The sequence below is a fragment of the Lissotriton helveticus genome, chromosome 4_1 (genome assembly GCF_964261635.1).
Source record: "Lissotriton helveticus chromosome 4_1, aLisHel1.1, whole genome shotgun sequence".
NCBI classification, from domain to species: Eukaryota; Metazoa; Chordata; class Amphibia; order Caudata; family Salamandridae; genus Lissotriton; species Lissotriton helveticus.
The window spans coordinates 144,149,207-144,171,483 of NC_136063.1; positions in this window are offsets into that span (position 1 = coordinate 144,149,207).

Consider the following 22,277-nt stretch of genomic DNA (forward strand, 5'->3'; position numbering starts at 1 on the left):
ACTGGGGCTAAATATCTGTTGAAAACTGGACCAAGACTCTACAGGAATGCCCACCAAACTACACTGATTACTTCTACGTCGACACCAATCTCTTCAATAAATGGTTCGCCAACTGCATCAACCACACCGCTCCCACTAGAAACAAGACATACAAAAACAACAAATGACTCTGCTGGCACATGAATGACCTCAGGGAGTCCAAGCTCCACTACAAACAACTTGAGAGAAAATGGAGACTCCACTGCAAGATCCTCATACAAAGCCGTCCTCAACCTCGATCACCAACAACTATGAGATACAAACAAAAGGCCCTAAGTCTCATACTATAAATCAGATACAACAACAGCAAACAACTCTTCACCATCGCCAAGGAGTTCTCCAAACCAGCAGCTGCTATCAACATCATCATCCCATCTCAGGCACTAAGCAACAACCTCTCAAACTGATTCGTACAGAAGATTGCCAAGATCTATAAAACATTTGACTCACAGCATACTGGTTTGAACTCCCCCGACTAGCCAGACACCTCCTTCATCACCAAACAGCAGCTAAGCAACTGGAAGGCCCTCTTGAACAAAGAACCACCACCTTGATGAATACTATCCTTGCAGAAGCCCCCTCAGATCCGTGCCCCCACTTCATATAAAACCATGGAAGAACCATAATCTCCCACACGCTCACCGCTATCATCAACATCTCTACCTTACCGCCTTGCTTGGAAATGCTGAAGTCAACTCCCTATCGAAGAAACCAACAGCAAACCCCAACACCCTTGGCAGCTACAGACTTATCTTGCTCCTGCCTTATACAGCTAAAGTCATTAGGCTTTTCCCGTCCACCACAGAACCCAAGAAACTCACTGGCGGAGTCCCTCGAGAATCGTCGCTAAGCCCAACACTCTTCAACGTCTAAATGATGCCCCTCACAGATATCGTCAGAGCCCACTGAATCAACATAGTATCCTATGCCGATGACTCACAGATCATCGTCTCCCTTACCAACTCAACCAGCACCGCCAAAGCAAACTTCGCCATCTGCCTAAGCAACGTCACTGCTTGGATGAAAAAACACTCCTGCTCAACACAGACAAAACCGAAGTCCTTGATTTTGGCATCAACTTTTATTTATTTATTTATTGTATTTCGAGTTTTATATAGCGCATAGTTACCCTGGAGCATCCCAGCGCTTGTTCCAGAAACAGAGAGTTGGCAGTCAAACGTACTCAGAGACATCAGTTAGAAAAAAGATGTGTTTTAAGGAGTTTGCGGAAATGGAGAAGACAGGTCTCTGAACGCAAACTCAAGGGGAGTGAATTCCAGAGAATAGCTATATTCACTAAGAACCTTCTTCCCCCTGTATGTGCCTTTTTAACTTTAGGAATTTTAAGCAAATGTTTCTGGTCCGAGCGCAAGGCTCTATTGGCCTTATAGGGTATAACTAAATTCTTCAGGATCGGAGGACCTTTATCCTGCAGAACTTTATGCGCTAGGCAAAGGGACTTAAATTTGACCCTTTCACGCACCGGAAGCCAATGCAGTGCCCTTAATGCAGGTTTAGCCGACCATGACAAGGGGATGTTCTTAAGAAGCCGCGCTGCAGCGTTTTGGATTTGTTGGAGTTTGTTAAACGTTGCTTCAGGGGCACCAAGAAAGATACCATTGCTATAGTCCAATCTTGATACAATCAGCCCCTGAATAAGCAGCTTCTTGGATAGCGGAGGGAGGAGGGGCAGGACTTTCCGAGGGGACCGGAGAAGACCAAAACAGACTCCTGACATTTTTTTTGCCTGAGTCCTAGAGGAGAGATCTTGCTCCAGCCACACCCCAAGACTCTTAATCTCCTCCTTTGGGTTCGGGAGTATGCCCAGACAACTGGGCCAGATAGTTGAGGGGAGTAAAGAACCTTTATGCCCTAAAAGCATTATTTCGGTCTTCGAACCGTTCAGCTTTAGTGCTGACTCACACATCCAGGTATAGACTTTGGACATGCAGGAATGCAACATGTCTGGGCTTTTGGCAAACTGGGATAGAGCGACCACCAGCTGAGTATCATCAGCGTAGCTCACGATTTTGATATTAAATGGGGCAACCACGTCCTCCAGGGGGGCCATATACACATTGAACAATGTGGGGCTTAAGGAAGAGCCTTGTGGAACACCACAATGGAGGGGGATTGATGCTGATCATGCGCTACCTTCCCATACCTGGTAGGTCCGGTCGCTAAGAAATGACTTAAGCCATTTCAATGTCGTCCCAGTCACCCCTACTTCTGACAGCCGTTGAATTAACACTTGATGATTAACAGTGTCAAAAGCTGCACTGAGGTCCAGGAGGATCACTGCCACTGATCCTCCCGAATCCAAAATGCTTCTGGCTTCTTCAACGACTGCCAGTAGGGCGGTGTCAGTGCCCTGTCCCGACCGAAAGCCTGTTTGCGAATTTCTCAACCGGCCATTGGACTCCAGAAAGTGTGATAAATGAGAGTTCACCAACCTTTCCGTGATTTTACTAAGTCCAGGAAGCAAAGAAATAGGCCTGTAATTCACTGTGTCAAGCGGGTCTAAATTGGGCTTTTTCAAAAGAGCTTTTACAACTGCTCCCTTCCAGTTCAGAGGAACCAGACCGGACGCCAGGGATGCATTGATTACATCGGTCACAGGGTTAGCGATAGTGGATCCTACCTGTTTCAAAATCCTCATGGGAACTGGATCATTGGGGGATCCGCTCTTAATAGTGACCAGTACCTTGAGGACCTCATCCACAGATACTGGTCAAAAAGCTTCCAAAAGGACAGGGGATCCAACTGGTTCACTACTAGCCTCAACTTTCTGGTTCATCTGGGGCAGGGTACTTAGGATGTTCACTATTTTAGTCTGAAAATAGTTTGCTAAGTCCTTGCATTTCCCTTCTAGATTACCGTGGGATGAAGGCGGCTCGGGGACCCTCAAAAGCTCCTTAACCACTAAATAAGTTTCTCTAGAGGAGTTCGAAGAGTTTTTCATTCTCTCCTCAAAGAATTTTGCTTTAGTGCCCCGAAGAGCAAGTTTGTACGCCCTTATCGCTGAGCGATATTCAACCCTGTTAGTTTCCTCCCAATCCTTCCTCCAGGCACGTTCAAGCTTCTTGCAACCCTTTCTAAGGGTTCTCAGCTCAGGTGTATACCAAGGAGCAGAGCCCATTCTCTTCTCACTTTTTCCTACAGTTCTTTTTGGGAGGATATAGTCGAGAGAGCTGGTCAACCAGCTACTAAGATTTACATCTGCCAATACAGGGTCCAGAACAGGAGAGGGACGGGAACGTTCAAGTTTAAGAGTCCAATTATCAACCGACAGTCTAGACCAAGGTCTTTCGGTGATACAAACAATGGGGAAGGCTGTAGTCGTGGCCTCAATTTGCCAAGTGAGAGGAATCAAAAAGTGGTCCGACCACGGGAGTGGAAAGGGGGGCAAAGCTTTCACCACGGCAACATTGGTAAAAGCAGGTGACCCTTATTATGAATTGCCCCCGAATTGATGAGGTCTACCTCATATACCTTCAGATCGCATTGAAGGTCTGCCGCCAACAGGTCCGCCGGGTCATTAAAATGAAGGTTAAAGTCTCCCAACATCATAACATTGGTAGTCGTGGAAGCCAAAACCGTGACGGTTTCCATCAGGGGGATAACAAAATTTCCGATGAATCCTGGAGGACGATACACCAACAACCCAGACACTGCCACCGTAGATAAAATCTGGAAAGAGAACTTACAGCTCTCACAGTCCAACACCCCACTATTCTGAGCCCTACACACCAAAGAATCCCTGTAAAGTATGGCAATACCACCTCCCCGACCTACTGGCCTATTCTGAGAATAGATTAAGAAGCCAGGGGGGAGGGCTCTTACAATATCCACCCCTGAACCCGATGTAAGCCATGTTTCCGTTAAAAACAAGATGTCTAAATTATGGTCTTGTATGAGAAAATTGATCTCTAGGGAGGGCTTCGGAAGAGATCTACAATTCAACGAAGCCATTTGCAGGGAATTCTTTACCGTAGGTTGCCGGGACGGACAGCAAATTCTACAGTGTGAGAAAGGCTTTGCTACTCTGTACACATAAGTACAGGTAGGAATTTTTGGGGGGCGTAATGATAAAAGATCATCGCGGGTATACGTAATACTAGACCCTAATGGATTTGACATAGGGTCAGGTCCTAGGCCCGGCTGGGCCCGGACGGGCACAGACGGGCTGGACTCTGGCGTGACTCCGGCGAGAATCCGGCGAGCCCGCTGCGCGTGACCGCTGCGCGTTAACATGACCGTATTAAATGAGGGTCTAGCGTCCTTCTAACGACTAGACCATCAGCCAAGATGGCGCCGCCATCCCCCTAGGATGCCTCTCTGGTGGCCCTCTAAACGTGGCCCCCCCACCCACCCCTGCGTACCATGCCAAGAACCTCTGGATCATCCTGGACACCAACTTCTCCATGAGCAGACAGAACAATGCAGTCTCCTCATCATGCTTCCACCTCCTGCGGATGCTACGCAGAATTTTCAAGTGGATTCCATTGAACACCAGAGAAAGGGGCACCCAAGCTCTTATCACAAGTAGACTTGATTATGGAAATGCCCTCCACATCGGAATCACAGCCCACATCCTACGCAGACTCCAACCACCAAGAACGCCACTGCCAGACGCAACCTGAGAAATACCACATCTCTCCACACCTCAACAATCCCCACTGGCTCCCAGTCCAGGAAAGATGTGATTTCAAGCTACTCACCCACACCTACAAAGCTCTCCACAACACGGGTCAAACTTACCTCAACCACTGCCTCAACTTCTATGGACCCACCAGACATCTTCGATCTTCATCCCAGGCATGAGCACACCTCCCTTGTGTCCAGAAAACCAGAAGTAGAGCTCCTTCTCATACCTCGCAACCACGACCTGGAACAACCTCCTGAAACACCACCCTTTCCCTCATGGACTTCTGAAGGAACCTAGACATGGCTCTTCCAGATGAAACAGGCATGATCTGCTCCTGCCCCCTCATACCTGCCTTATGGGTGATTGCCACACTCTACAAATTTACAAACCATAACATAACAAGTAAGTATATATAATATGTATGTATGACATTGACAGCACTAAGCACCTATTTCGGGACTGTATGAGGAGCAGTGTGGCTTGGATGACAAAGAACTGCCTTCAGTTGAACAGCATTAAAACTGAAATTCTGCTGTTCGGCAAAGCCCAACACCTCCGGTCCCCTGACTGTTGGCCTCCTGAACTAGGGTCAGCCCCCTGCCCAAGCCAATCCAGGAAAATCTGGTTGTTAAATTAGACCAGGAGCTGTCGCTGAAAAGTCATTTGGCCACTATAGGAGGAATATGCTTTGCTACCATGCAGCTTCCTAGGAAAATGTTCCCTTTGCTCCCATCATATGCTAGGAAAACAGGCTCTGGTAATCAGCCGTCTTGATTATAGCAACACTTTGTTTATGGCAGTGAATGACACCTTCCCTACTATCCACGGGGACTGGAGTTGGAATAGTAAATTAAACTATTCACTATCCAGCGCCCCCCAACTCAAGTCGTTGTAACGACCTGCGTTGTAAAACTTGCTTCGTAAAGGCATGCGTTGTAATAGCATGCGTTGTAACGTCATACATCCCTACTAAGTGGATATAACATAATTCATAATTGTATAAAAACAAAAGGAGTTGGCTAACACCAGACCCAATGAATACATATTGCAAGTAGGGAAATGTAACTATACCCACACATGAAAGAGTGAGTAGGGCCATCGCAACCACACCATGCTTGGTGGAACTGAAGCAGCTGAAGGTACATCAAGTGCGTCTGCAGGAGTGTGCGCACTTATCAAGAACAAACACAGCTGTAAAGCAAGAGAACCCGGTACTAGACAATGGAGTGGCATCCAGTAATATTAGGGATACAGGAACTGATAATGAAGGTACATCAAGTGCGTCTGCAGGAGTGTGCGCACTTATCAAGAACAAACACAGCTGTAAAGCAAGAGAACCCGGTACTAGACAATGGAGTGGCATCCAGTAATATTAGGGATACAGGAACTGATAGCGTAGACGGAGGCTCCTCTTCTGTATTTCTTGGTCACATGGCTAGAGATGGGAAGCCACTGAAAGCTTGGGCCAGGCTTGCGCCTGAAGCCTGGCTCTGGCTCAGCTCGAGATCCATTTGGAACCTCAAGCCCATAATGAGAGAGCTTTTATTTGGCCTCCCCCCCTCTACTCAGTATATGGCGTTATGCCCAGAGCTGCCAACTTTGGAACTAGAGAATCGGTTTGAGTCGCGGCGTCAACTCAACATCCTGTGAATCTGGGCAAATCACTTAATCTCCATGTGTCCATAAACAATGAATGTGACTTTGTGTAACATAACTGGTATTCATGTAAAACACTCCAACACATTTGGATTAAGTTTGTGTTCTATAACAACTGCAGAAGAATACACAAAAAACAAAGCCTTAACATAAGGAAAAATAAACAGATACCCATTTAAAGGCTGATTTGCACAAAGTGAAACCAGAAAAGATGAATAAAGCGCAGCTTTCTCTCTTAAATGGTGTGATTCTTAAGCAAATATTTTATTACACCAAACTCCTTTTTCTTCATAATCGCATAATAAAGCACTTTCAAATATTTAAGTTCAGAATAACCGTTGTACAAAACTTACTTTGTTTGATTTAATAGACTATAATGTTTCTACTATAATAATCTGGGCCACATACTGGATTTACAAGACAAGCGTCTTGCCTCTTAGTTCACTGATGGTTAACTTTAAAAAACCATCACTTCTCATAAGTACTTCTCACTGCAGTGCTATAATGTGACATACTAATGTCAAAGCTTACGCCATCCTCCTCCAATACAACCAGGGGGATATTCTCAAGAACGTGTGATAATTATTGCAACATTAGCTTAATGCAACTCTTCACATCGCAGTCTATTGAGGGAAAATAACGCTGTGTTAATGTTGTAGTCTCACGATAACGCGTCAAATGACCGCGTAAAAATCAACGAGATGCAGCAAAAATTCAAAACACGAACTCAAAAAAACGGCGATGTCCCAAACTGCAAGACAAAAATCAACGATAACCATCGACAGGCCTGTAATTCCCACGTGTCATGCGTGAAAATGCACCATAAAAGTAGAGAAAAAAATGGTCAGATGACAATGTAGAAGTACAGCCTCACATCCGTGATATAGAATAAATGTCCATTGTCCCGCATCAAATAGGCATCTCCTCACAAACAGTCACAATGTACATTGACATGCAGTCTGTATAAACTGCGCCAATGCGTAAACATAAATGGAACACACAGTGAAACCGCATCTCCCATTCACATCGCAGAGGGACAAACAACACCTCCTGCACACAGACGTGACATGTCTATGATCAATCAAGTATGAAAGCATGGACGAATATAGAGGCAGTGACTCCCCCTTACGTACATGTTGCTCATGTTGTGGGACTTGAGTCAAAGGGTGCATTCCTGCATCATAGTGGTACAAATTTAACCCCAAAAGAAGCCCTATTGTCACTTGTAGGTCACAAATGACAGCCTATATGTAATGATGTGCGAAGCATGTGAATTGCCGAAGAGTGCGATTCCGTACTATCTCTGACACACAGAACTAGCATTTCGAATACGTGACACCCTAAACAGCCTCTCTGTACAGAGGTGGCACTCCCACCATCTATTTTCAAATCATTAAATTGCTAGCACTGTATGTTGCACTTACACTCGTCTGAGTGATGTGCTTGTACAGATGAGTGACATGCATGCAGGGAATGTGTCTTGGAATGCATTTATTTGCACATGCTGTGCCTGTGATCATTTTGTACTGTCCCATGATTGCTAAGGACTGTCACAATGTGACGTGCTCATGTGAAGGAATTGTCAATGATGGTGTTCCTACGGGCTATTCCTGCTGTGGCTGCAGTGGGATGTGATCCACCTGCCTGATCTACATCATCATCGTCCAGTGCATCCGGCACCCGTATCCATGGGGCATTGCTGCGTACGCATATGTTGTGCAACACACAACATGCAGCGATCATCTTGCACACGATGCCTGGGCTGTAAAGGAGCATTCCACCTGTGATGTCCAGGCACCTGAAATGTGACTTCAACACGCCAAATATGCGTTCCACGATGCCCCTGGTGTGTTTGTGGGCCGCAGTGTACTGCCTCTGGGCCTGTGTGTTCGGGGCTTGGAGGGGTATCATCATCCAAGCACAGAGTGCATATCCATGATCACCTGTGACAGTGCAGAGAGACATGAGTCAATAGTTGGTCATGCATGACGTGTTGGCAGGCTCATAGGTTCATTGGTGTGTGATATGTGTGACTTAGTGATTCATGTTTGACATGTACTGCTTGTAGCAAATGAGCGGCATCAATGTGTATTACGTAGCCTCACTGCTGCTACTCCCTCGCCCCGAACATAGTCACTAGTGTGCGTAGCGCGGTTGCATCACTTGCACCCCTACGGCACACCTTTGTCATGTCTGTCTGCGCATGTCCACAAGCCTGACAACGACACAGTGATGTTGTGCGCTGAAGGTGGATGGCCACGTGTGTGTAGGCCTATGGTAAGGATAGGGCGGACACAGATGTGAAGTTCATGGCTGGCTGCACTCACCATGCGTTTGAGGGTAGACCTTTGGCTTATGCTGCGGTAATAGCGACACACACAACAGTTGGCATGTATGATCCCGGACCCCGAGCGGGTTTGTGCTCCCTCATTCACCCCTTCGGCCGAGCCCGCACTCCTGGGGCATGCTACATTGCAACATTGTCCATTGCGGGACAGGTGGCGCATACACTACAACAGAAACACACGCATTAGTTACCTCCTTGGCAAGGCAACACGCAACCATGCCCAGAGCCCCGGTTGATGAACCACACCCCAATGCTGGACTGTTGTATGCTGGGCCAGCCCACTCCACTCACGTTTACAGGGGGGGAAGTAACAAGCTACATTCCAGCGATCTTCCCCACTGGCTGGGGTGACATGGTAGCATCCACTGTCCACTACACTACAAACACCAGCAGTGTATGTCGACATAGATATGTCTGTGGTCTACATACTGCAGTCTGGCCAGCACACCCACGCCACACTTGGCATTGTGTACATTCTCATTCATGGGTCACTTGCTTCCTTTGCACATGCCTGGTTCCCACCTCTCCCCACATTCTGCTATTGTGTGGCTGAGGTTCCATGCCGTTGACGGCTTATGTACATGGCTAGCCAAGATTACCACAGTAAGTTGTGCTGTCATGTCTGGTGGGTGGGCATTTTGTTTGGCATGTTGTATGTGAGTTTGTAAAATATACATTCCCAGAGTTGTAAGTTGAATGATTGTGGATTTGGGGTGTGTGGTGTGTTCACTTGGAACTTTCCAACGAGCAGAGCATTTCTGTAGGTTCCATCCTGGAAGCACCGGTTGATGATGGACTGTCGGAAGATGTAGGAATCATGCACACTGCCTGGGAAGTTGGCGACGACATTGGTGAAGAGTCCCCAGTGGTCCACTGTTGCCTGCACATTGATGGAATGCGTGTACTTTCTGTTGCGGTAAATGTGTGCAGTGTCTGCAGGCAGCACAAGTAGGACATGTGTGCAGTCTATTGCCCTCAACACGTGCGGGAAGCCAGCTACGGCGTAGAAGCCTTGCTTGGTCTCCAGCTGTTCCTGCTCAGAGTGGGGGTAGGGAAGGTACTGGGGTACCAAGCTGATGACGGCATCCAATACAGTTGTGAGGAACTTTGATAGGGCTGGCTGTGAGACTCCTCCGACACTGACAGTTGTTGGTTGGAAGGTACCAGAGGCCAACAGATGCAGCACAGCCAGCAGCTTTGTCTGCAGAGGGATGTTGGAAGTCCGCTGTGTTGGTACCGTTAGTCTGTGGGCTATGATGGTCAGGATGCGCAGTATGGTTGTCCTTTTGAGCCTGTAGTGGGCAATGACATCCTCTGGTGTTAGGTCTGTGTGGCTGGTGCGTTTTCTGAAAGTCCGCTGTCTTTGTCTGCGCTGCCTCTGTGGTAGTCCGGGGGGCGGGCAGAGAGGGGGGGAGTGGAGCGGGTCAGGGGGGTAGTGGTGGTGGGTGTTGTGGCCCTCTTAGGGTTCAGGCTGCATGATCAGTAGTTAAATGGCATCTGTTGTTCTGGTGTGGCTCTGGGCTGGGCTCCCTTTTATGGTGCAGGTTGTCGACCGACTTTACACCAGGTATGAGCAGGTGTTAAATCCCTGCTGCTAACGCACCTTATTGCACGTTTTAGGATCTTATCCCCGATCTGGCTGGTTGTTGAGAATGTTGCGGAGTGGTGTTTTCGCTGCTTTTTACACGGGAACGCCTACTCTGCATCTCATTAGCGATAGTTGCCGGGCTCATCTGTGGCGATGTTTTTTGCGGCTGTTATCGCAGGTAAACTGGTGATATGAGCTGTTAGCACCAGCTTGTGAATGGGGCGATTAATTTATGCTGCTATAAAGTGCTGATAACTCAGTGATAAGTCCTTGAGAATATGCCCCCAAGGGTCTAAGTCTAACTCTGAACAAGAAGTCTAATGCCCAAATCTAACCAGAGCGGGACAACATATTTTTTCCTGGATTTCTTAATTATATTTATTGTGATGTTTTAATGTTTATTGCACTGATGCTTCTGATTTTATGTGCTTTTATGGATATGTGCCAAAATAAAGTTTGATATGATGATGGTTCAAGAAATACACTATTTGGAATTTTGAAGAGACTTTATCATATTTTATGTGATGTTTGTTGTATGATTTACATTGCAAACGTTTTCAGGGCTCGGCTCGTGCATGGGCTCTAAGAGCCGAAACAGACTCTTGGCTCGGCTCTGCTCTCCCTGCTCATCTATTTGCTCACCCACCTTTACTCATGACTGGGGTTGTAAAGTTGACATTATGAGTATGGCTCGCCAGTGAACTCTAGGTGCATGGGCCCTTCTGAGAGCCACATCCACCCAAGCTTAGGATAAGGACATCCCTTATGTTAGGAAATAGAGAACACCCTTCCAAGCCTGTCTCAGATAAGCGCAGCAAAACATAGCCAGCATCATCGGAGATCTGGCAAAATATCTGTTGGATTCAGAAAAAGATAAGAATAAAAGATGGTTGGATGGGTGGGTGGGTTTATGGATGGGTTGGTGGGAATTGTGGGTGGATGGATGGATGGATGGATGGATGGAAGGATGGATGGATAGATGGATGGATGGATGGATGGATGGATCAAGCCTCAGAAAGAATTTCATTCCTGGCTTAGAACAATGAATACCAGGAGTAATACGTAGTAAGTCTAGTTCTTATTTTAGAATTATAGTACTGTTGCTAAGTGTTATAGAATGTTTTGTTCAGAGTGTTTCTCTACTGCTGAGCCTGGTGGAGCAACTGCTGTGCTCCACGACCTTGTAATCTTAATAAATATACTTCAACCGCTTTAAGACCCTGGCTAAATTACTACAAAATTCTATAGCAGGACGGAGGCTCCGATTATGCTGACTCGATTTCTTTACTGAAAACACAGCAGCCAATCAGCACACAGTAAAGAAAACAACTACATTACCCAGAAACCAAGGGTAACCATAGAGTACATGAGAGTATAAATAAGGCCATAGAGATGAAACCTTCCTCTTTCTTTGCTGCTTCACAGCCAGTTAAGTACCTTTATATTACATTACTGTTCTTGCATTGTGCTAATTAATGTTTGCGCCGCTTACTTGTCTTTGACTGGTTTTGTTGTGCGCCCTCGCCGTTCGGCGTGTTGTCTGGAGGTCGTGGACCTCGCCCGACTTGTGTTTATTGGGAGCGTGGTATTCACCTCCTTTGTGGTTTCGACGCGCATTCAGCGTTGTTCTTTTTTCCAGTGGAGCGGGAGTTGGAGCTGGGGGAGTCGCGCTTCCTCGCGCTGCTCCTCCTATTCGGCACTCAGCTTTGCGCATGCGCTTAGCGTTTGTTTACACGTACCGGCGAATGCGTGTACTTTCTCCTCAGCCGTCATTGCTGTCAGACGGAGGAAACGACCGGCTCTCTTCGAGGCCTGCCCTTCAAAGTTGCCGCTTGAGCTTCCCGGCCCCCCCCCCTTCAATTTACATAGGGGATTGTATAAATTCATCATAGGCTCTGCCTAGAGTGGCTGCATTTTTCTGGTTTTTTGGTGCGAGTCCTCCCTCCACTATTTGAAATTGTTTTTTGGTCAGGGTTTTTCCTGAATTACATTGACTTGCACTAAGGGGTACCACTCCCCCAAATTTGGCTTTGCCATTTATAAGTTTCAAACTTATTACCTTACCTTCCTTTGGGCAATATTTGGTGTTAATTCACGCCATGGCAGAATACTATGGTGAAGAAGGTGAGGAGTATTATGAGGAGGGTGAGCCTTCGGCGTCCCTGGATGATTATATGGGCCAGGCTTTATTTCAAGCGATTGCACCTCTAAAAAGGCATCTTCTGACTATGCGGCCCAACAGGGCTGGGTGCCTCCTTCCTCCGGGCGTAGAAAGAAGTCGCCCAAAAATCCTCATAAAACAAAGTTTGCTAAATTGGCCAAGTCCCTCTCTTCTGCTCCAAAACGGAAGCGTGCTACGCCTGCCCCTTCGGACCCTCCGTCCGATACTGATGATGGGTCATCATCCTCCACGTCCTCCTCTGAGCCTTCCAGACCCCCTCCTTCCAAGAAGTCGCGGAAGGAGCATTTTGTGGATGCGCCATCTTCCCCATAAGTTTTAACTTTCAATCCTACAGACATTATTCATCCCAATTCCTCTGCCTGGTTACCATCCCCTGAAGTTGCGGACTATGTCCAGACTCATATCCGTACTCCTTTTGACAAAGACGTCCGAGCACGCTTGCGCTCAGAATGCCCTCGCCCAGACCTTTCCAACAAACTGGCTTCCACTCCAGATGTCGATCCAACAATGGTCACATATCTGCGCAAGTATTCAAAGGACCCTTCTAAGGGTTTGGATAGATCATGGCGTTCTTGCCAAGATAAGCTTCTGGACTTGCTGGGTCCACTCACGAAGGTGTTGGACATGGGCTTCATGGCAAAAGAATCTGGCACTATGATTGACCCGGATGAGTTGATTGGTTGGGCCCAGCGGGCGGTCTGTTTTTTAGGCAATGCAAATTGTGCCTTATCTGCGGAGCGTCGCCGCTCCATTTTAATGAAGCTCGATCCGCGCCTTACACATTTGGCGACTTCAGAGTCTGGGCCCCTGGCGCAGGGTTTACTCTTCGGTACCCCATTCCTCAAAGAACTGACTAAATTTGTATCTACATTCAGCGGGCTCGATAAAGCCCAAGCAAATCTGAGACGGGCATTCCGCCCGGTTTTTGGCAGGGCCGGCCGAAGGGGACGTTCGACCGGCCGTGGTTCCGAACAGCCCTCTCAGCGAGGGAATAAGTCCCAACGAGGAGGTCAGGGTTACTCCTCCAACAAGTCTTCTTTCTATCCATCCAAAAAAGGCAGAGGGCAGTATGGAAAGGGAGGTTACAACGGTAACCAAGGAGGTCGTCCCGACACTTCAGCCTCAGGTGAGCTTGATTCTTGCTTCCAATGTGATGTTGGGGGAAGAATTTAGTTTTTTCTACACAATTGGCGTTTGATCTCAAACGATGCCTGGGTGCTGGAGACCGGGCAGGGGTACAAGATAGAGTTTTACTCTCGCCCTCACCAACATCTTCGGCCTCGCCCTCTTGGTTTTTTTCCCGACCAGATCAGGAGGTTATCTCCACAGAAATATCTTCCCTGTTGGCCAAAGAAGCTATCGTTCCAACTTCTCCTCATCCCCAGGGTTTCGTGAGCAACGTTTTTCTCGTGGAGAAAAAAGGGGGAGGGTCACGCTTGGTACTCAACTTAAGAGACTTCAACGGTGGCGTAGTCTATCGCCATTTCAAGATGGAGGGCATCCATCTTCTCAGAAACCTTTTTCAAGAGGGAGATTGGATGGTTCGACTGGATCTAAAGGATGCCTATCTCTCTGTTCCAGTTTACGCCCCTCATCGTCGCTATCTTCAGTTCCAGTGGTTGGACAGCTGGTACGAGTACCGGGTCCTTCCATTCTGCCTTTCTTCCGCCCCGTGGTGCTTCACAAAGCTCCTTCGTCCTGTGATGGAATCTCTAAGATCCCGCGGAGTGCGGTTAATTGTTTATCTGGACGACATTCTCCTTTTGGCTCAATGTCCTCTTCTTCTAAGGTCTCATTTACAATGGTCAGTGGATCTTCTACAATCTTTGGGTTTTCTAGTGAATCCCCTGAAGTCCAACTTTTCACCATCTCAAACTATGGATTTTCTGGGCTTTCAAATAGATTCAATCTCTTGTCAGTTGCTTCTACCAGGTCAGAAGATCAGATCTATAAAAAGGGACTTGAGATTGTTACTCGCTCAGGACACAGTCTCTTTGCGCTCAGTGGCCCGGATTGTAGGTCTTCTATCATCCTCCATACAGGCGATCTTTCCGGGTCCTTTACATTATCGGGCGCTTCAACGCATCAAGATCCGTCATCTTCGGAAGGGTCTTCGGTATTCAGATCTTGTTCCTCTTTCAGAAGAAGCACGTTCGGAAATGATGTGGTGGCTGGACCACATGGAATCTTGGAACGGCCGTGCACTCTTCGGGAGGACTCCCGATGTGGTAATAGAGTCGGATGCCAGCCTCTGGGGTTGGGGAGCCCGTTGCGGTTCCTTGTTGACAGGGGGTCGGTGGTCTCCAGAGGAGTTGTCTCTTCACATCAATTGCCTGGAGCTTCTGGCGGGCTCTTTCGCGATTCGATGTCTCTCTCCTCTCCAGACGAATTGTTGCATTCTTCTTCGGATGGACAATGTCTCGGCAGTTCGTTATGTGAACAAACTGGGGGGTACCAAATCCAGACTTCTCTCATTAATAGCGAAGTATTTTTGGCACCTTTGCTTGGAACGCAGGATCACTGTTATTGCAGAATACCTGCCGGGCTCCCGCAATCTGATTACGGACTGGAACTCTCGACATCTAAGGGATTACAGCGATTGGAGGCTTCATCCCCGAGTGTTTCGCAAGTTGACCCACTTTTGGGGGTCTTGTCACCTGGACCTGTTTGCCTCGAGACTCAACGCTCAGGTTCCCCAATTCTACAGTTGGAGGCCGGATCCGGAGGCCTTAGCCACAGATGCATTTCTACAGACCTGGCCTCCTCTGCTATGCTATGCTTTCCCTCCATTTCTCATGATTCCCCGGGTTCTGGCCCGGGCCCGTCTGTTCTCTTCCGAGCTCATTCTAGTAACCCCTCTCTGGAGGGCTCAAGCGTGGTTTCCAGTTCTTCTGGAGATGAGTTGCTCGACGCCGCTCCTTCTTCCACACATGTGGAATTTGCTACTGGATCCGCTGCGGGAACCTCATCCTCTGGTCCTGTCGGGCCAGCTCCTACTAGTAGCGTGGAGAATTTCGGGGAACGCTGGAAAATCCAGGGCCTATCGGGAGACGCTACTCGCTTCATCAATGAGGCCTGGGCCCCTAACACACATAAGCGTTATAAATCAAGTTGGAAACGCTGGAGTGATTGGTGCTCACAGCGGTCGGCTGATCCCGTTTCGGCGGATGTCACTTTGATTATTAACTTTTTAGCTTCCATGGCATCCTCCGGGCTAGCATACAGAACGGTAAATAACTTTCGTTCTGCAATTTCCGCAGGTCATGTTCCTGTGGATGGTAAACCAGCGAGAGAACATCCCTTAATTTCAAAATTGTTGCGGGGAATTAGGATGGTAAAACCTCCTTGCCCTAGGTATGTTGCCCTGTGGGATGTCTCAGTTGTTTTGCGTTTTCTGTCTGCTTGGCCCGCCAATTCACTTCTATCCCGCAAACAACTGTCAGCGAAGCTTACTATGCTTTTGTGCTTGGTCTCTTGTAAAAGAGTGTCTGATGTGAGAGCTTTGGATCTCGCTGGTCGTACCTTCACTCCTGAGGGTGTTTCCTTTGCCATTTCTAAGAGGACAAAATGCAATACTGCCTCGGTTTCCTACCCTTCGTTTCCTCATAACCCACAGTTGTGTGTGGTCCAATGTCTTAAAGATTACGAGGTAAGCACTGCTCCTTTTCGATCTAATTTACAGGGTCAATTGCTTATCGCCTTGCAAAAGCCTTTCAAGCCTGTTACTCCTGCCACGTTGGCACGTGGGTTACGTTGGCTCATGCAGGAAGCGGGCATCGATACATCCCTTTTTGGGGCCCATTCTGCAAGGGGAGCGATGGCTTCTAAGGCTTTTTCCATGGGGGCTAGTCTTCGTGATATCATGAAGGCTGCGGATTGGTCATCGGAATCTGTTTTCAAAACGTTTTATTTTAAACCTATTGTGAATGTTGCATCTGTTGTGGTGGCTCAGCTTTAAACAAGCATAATCGGAGCCTCCGTCCTGCTATAGAATTAAAAATTTGCTAACATTCGTGCCAAGAATTTTCAATTCTATTAAGGACAGGAGGCGAGGATTATCCCACCCTTATTGCTATTTATAATGTTTATTCATAATGTTATTGGTTTACTACATTTAGGCTATGCCTTTCTGCTTGAAGTTATGCAATGTTTCCCGCCCGTTATGATTCTGTGTTCAACTATTTGGGGAACAGTTTTTACGGCTTTGTCTCACCTTTTTCTAGGCTCCGATCTTAAATGAGGTTTGCCGCAACTTTATTCTCCTGGTGGGTCTCTTGTTGTTCCTGTGGCTCTGGGAGGTTCCTTCCCCTCTTCAGATGGACGATGACCTCTCCGGGGGACGTCTTTGATGGACTGTTGGATTCCTGTTTTGAACTTTATTGTTACCTTGGGACAAAGAAAGAGGAAGGTTTCATCTCTATGGCCTTATTTATACTCTCATGTACTCTATGGTTACCCTTGGTTTCTGGGTAATGTAGTTGTTTTCTTTACTGTGTGCTGATTGGCTGCTGTGTTTTCAGTAAAGAAATCGAGTCAGCATAATCCTCGCCTCCTGTCCTTAATAGAATTGAAAATTCTTGGCACGAATGTTAGCAAATTTTTAATTACTGGCGACGATTTTTGATTACTTGGTCAGAATCCAGCGTGCTTCAAGCAAAAATCAAGCAACCACATCTTCTACAGTGATCGTTTCTACTGTGCTTATTCAAGAAACCTGCCACATCTCTACCTGTTCATCAATCAACTATTGATCAACGCCCTGTTTCTACATCCAGCAAGATTTTGGTTTCTCTTCACACCGTCAAATTGCTGGTGTTTTTTCAACATATTCCTGGTAGGGCGTCTCTGCGCTTTTTGAATGACTGGCAGTTTGTTTGTGCTTTTCTCGTTGCTTTGGTTATTTATTTATTTTTATCTGGCTCAGCAGTGCTCCATAACATTTTATTTCAAGATTTGCTTTGCGCTATTTTCACTTGAATTTTGGAGCCAAACTGTCACTTACCGTGACGAACAACGAGCGTTGTCCTCGTGTCTTTCTCTGTACTTCAGGACGTCAAGCAGCGTTGCGTTCCAGTGATGCTGAAACGTCTCTTCCTGCTGACACGCATCACGTCTGATGACACTTGTTTCGCTTTCCTGTTTAAGCTCCAATAGCAACGGAGATTACACGTGCGTTCCATAGCAGCGGATATTAACGTGCGTTCCAGTGTTGCATCGCATTTAAAGTTTACGGCGCTCACTTAGGCGGTGATGCGCACACCCTGTACTTAATTTTGATACCATATTTATATGCACATTTTTCTACTCATTCTTGTGAGTTTTCAAGTAGAGCTCACATACGCTGTGAAGCGCACACCCTAACATTCATTTCTTCGAGACCATATATTCACGTTCTGGTGTTTTTCCTGCGACTCACGGCGCTCACAAACGGTGATACGCACACCTTCATCTTTTGTAAATTTCACATCCTCTGTCCGCAGTTCACAGCGCTCACGTACGGTGATGCGCACACCATTTTGATCCTATTTTCACACATATTATCCTCTTCTTACGGTGATGCGCACACCACATGTTGCCGTTTTATTTTTTTTTACACAATTTGTAACATTCTTTCTCTGCATTGTACCTCTCGTTTGTCACGCGGTGATGGACTCACCAGTTTCAACTTGTTATTGCTTGTAGTCAATGATTTTTATTTCACATTTTTGAGTTGAAACTGTTTTATACAAATTATCTTCACTAAGGTATATTGTTGTGTTCTCTTTATAATATATTCATTGAGATATATATATTTTTTCTCTTTTCTGCATTTGCTGTGTGTTAGGGCTCATCTTTACAATATGCAAGCAGTAAATCCGCCTCCATCTTTCTTGGAGTCTCCAGGTGAACCACCTGTTTTGTGGGGAAAATGGTTCGATGCTTTCAAGACTTTTTTTAGGGGCAATAGGAGCTTTAATATTTGCCGCTGAAAGAATGACATTTTTGTCACTACATTCGTTAGGTTTTGAAGGCAGATCCATTTTTAAACATTTACCTGCCCGTACTCCATTAGAAAGCCATGGTCTCGATGAGTTTGACATTACTGTCTCAAAATAAAAAAAAAAGGTTTGACAAGCAGCCCAGTCTTGTAGTGTTAAGACATAACTTCTTCAAAAGAAAACAAAGGGAGGACGAAGTTGTCGATGCGTATATTTCAGCCTTAAGGCATTTAGCAGCGGTATGCAAATTCGAGAACTTCACTGAACAACTTATAAGGGACCAATTTGTTTGCCAATGTAAGGAAAAGAGTATTAGACAAAAACTTTTATCCATAGCTGATCCTTCTTTGGATGAAACTTTAAGGATAGCTAAGAGCATCGAAACTTCGTTGTCTTCTTTGAAGGAACTTGAAGACAAATTTAATGAAAAGGTTAATGAGTCTTTCAATGCTGTTAAAAGTGTAAAAATTGCTTCCAAGTCTAAAAACACTTCTTCTAAAGTTGCTTCCAGGTTTAACAAACCTGATTCTAACCTGTGTATTAGGTGTGGTAATCCCCCTCATGGTAAAAATGAAAAATGTCCAGCTATTTCTTTTACTTGTAACTATTGCAAGAAAGTAGGGCATTTTGCAAAAGATTGTCTTAAAAAAAATATTGTAAAACAACTGTGGCTTGTGTAGTAGATTCTGATGCTGAAAGTGATACAGAAATTGTTTCTGTAATAAGAGAGGAAGGGGATTTAAGGGTACAGGTTGTATCAACGTCAGAAGTAGTTGATGGTGATCCTTCAAATTGTAGGGACTCTATTGTGGACATAGGTGTTGGAAATAAGACTATTCCTTTACTGATAGACTCCGGTGCTAGAATCACCATGATCACAAAAGATCTGTTTGAGGAAAAGTGGGATGATTCCATGAAACTCCTTCCACCTGATCGTTCTCCTGTTTCTTACGAGGGACGCAAGATCGATTTGTCAGGATACTTTGAGGATAAGTTGTATTTCAAAGGAAGGTGTATCAAAGGTAAAATTTACGTTGCTGTGAAGGGGTTAAACATATTTGGTTGGTTTCACCAAGGCTTGTTCGGGATGATTCTGAGACCTGGAACCCGTGAACAAGTTCTGGTTGTTGATAGTTGTGACGATATCACACAGAAGTGGAAAAATAAATACCCTTCTGTTTTCAGCAACTCTCTTGGGAAAGTTAAGGGGTTTAAGCACAAGATTATAGTCAAGAAAGATGCCACTCCCATCAAACACAAGCTTATGGGTGTCCCGTTTAGTGTCAGATCTGATCTGCAGAAGGAATTAATGGAATTGTGTGTCAAAGGTATTATTGAACCGGATGAGTCATCGTTATGGTTATCTCCGTTGGTCGTTGCCCGCAAAAAGAATGGCCAACTTAGGGTTTGTGTGGATTTGAGGTCTCTCAATAAGGAAATCTGGATTGATTCTCATCCCCTCCCTAAGATCTCAGACTTGTTTGCCGCCACCAAGGGTGCCAAATGCGTCTCCAAATTAGATTTGGCTAGCGCTTATCACCAGGTGGAACTTCACCAAGACTCAAAACATCTCACTGCTTTTGTGTCCCCGATAGGCACTTATCAATATTGTAGGATGCCATTCGGACTAGCCTCTGCAGCATCTGTATTTCAAGGGGTCATGAATAATATTCTGCATTACGTAAATTCAGTTTTAGTTTTTCAAGATGATGTCTTGGTATTTGGTGATGACAGTGTTTCTCATTTTGCAACGTTAGATAGAGTTTTATCTTTGTTTAAGGACAATGGAATTGTTTTAAAACCCGAAAAATGTGAGTTTTCTTGTAATAAAGTTGAATATCTTGGTCACATTATATCACAAGAAGGGGTCAGTCCCAAACCAGGGTTGCTAGAAGCTATTTCTAATGCTCCTGCTCCGGTAGATAAATCAGGAGTTAAATCACTACTTGGGCTGTGTGAGTATTATTTGTACCTGATTTTGCTAGTATTGTTAGACCAATTAGTACCCTTTTAAAAAAAGGTGTACCCTTCGAGTGGGGTAAGGACTGCGAAAGTGCATTTGATCTGGTTAAACGATCTTTAGCCAGTTGTAAAGCCCTTAAGCCTTTTGACCCTGCTCATGAGTGTTTCATTACTGTTGACGCGAGTCAAGTAGGTCTAGGTGCCATGTTGACCCAAAAAATTTATGGTACTGAACATACCTTAGCTTTTGCTTCTAGATTACTCAGAGGGGATGAACATCAGTACTCGGTTATCGAGAAGGAACTTCTGGGATGTTCATGGGCATTAGAAAAATTCTACTCATCTGTTTGGGGCAAGAAGTTCACTCTTCTTACGGATCATAAGCCTCTTGTTAGTATTCTTGGTGATGGAATGAGCAACTGTTCCACTCCCAGGATAATCAGGATGGTTACCAAACTGTTACAGTTCAACTTTGAGGTCAAGCACATACCTGGAGGACAAAACACTAGAGCTGATTTTCTATCTAGATTTCCTGTCAGTGACAATGATCAAGAAAATGTTAAATTCGATACTATCATTAATGAAGACTGTGAAGATTGTTTTGTTGCTGGTGTAGATATTCCGTGCCATAACGTAGGATCTGAGGACGATTGGAGATCAGCGTTCCTTTCAGATTCCATTCTCCAAGATGTATGTGATTTTGTTGCCAAAGGTTGGCCACGTGAGAAGGTACTTTCACCTCTATTACGACCTTTTTGTAAAGTCAGGCAAGAGTTAACCATTGAAGATGGGTTGTTATTGAGAGGTGAGAAACTTATCCCTCCATCTTCTCTCAGACCTGGTATTTTAAAACGTGTTCATGAAGGTCATTTAGGTTGCACCCTCACTAAGCGCCGCGTCCGTGATGTTTTCTGGTGGCCGTCAATGGATGTCGATGTTGAGGACATGGTGAGAGAATGTGGTGTGTGTTCTTCCTCTGATAAGTCTTTGAAGTTAAGTATCCCTCCTTTGAAACCCATCCAATGTCCTGATAAGCCGTGGGTAAAGGTTGGTATTGATGTACAAGGACCGTATGATGTTCTTTGTGGTCAATTCAAATACATATTAGTTTTGGTTGATTATGCTTCTGATAGAGCAAGATTTCGCATATTACGTGACTTGCTCGAGTCATGAACCTCGAATCTGTTATAACCCGGTAACAAAATTTGTATGTTTTACTAAAATTCCTTTTATTTTGAATATGCGTGTATCTTAGAGACGCTTGCCTATGTGTTTTACTAAAACGATTAACTCTTGTACTTAAAGATGGCCGCTGCTTTGGAATTTGCTTCTGCGCATGCGTTAGTCACACTCACGTGACGTGACGTAGTTAGAGTTTTGGTGGGAGAATATGCGCATGCGTAATAGCCACAAGATGGCTGCTTATGTATTAACGTGGTGAAGCTCGTGCAGATGCTCTCGTGTTATTGTGTGTTGCTCTAATCTATAATCGCATAGTATATTTTTATAGTGAGAAACCATAAGTACACAATCATGATATGTAGTATATTCATTTATTTCTATGTTTTAATTTGTTTTCGCTTACTTTTCATGTACCGCGATAACTGGGGGGTCTGAATGAAACAAGTACCATCTTGAAGGTCCCTTCTGCGCATGACCTGCAGCCAGGGCGAAGTTAGCCTTGAGCAGTGGAACACAGCCAGCTGGCAGCCACAGTTAAGATGCTCATGTGAACGCCACCTCTGACCCAGGAGGATGGAGCAGAAGTTGTTCTTCACTTGTTACATTTTGATATTCTCTATTGTATTCTGTGCAACTTTTCGTGAGAACCCCAAACCTGCTAGGCGGTACCCTAAAATGTTAATTTAGGCTTGCAG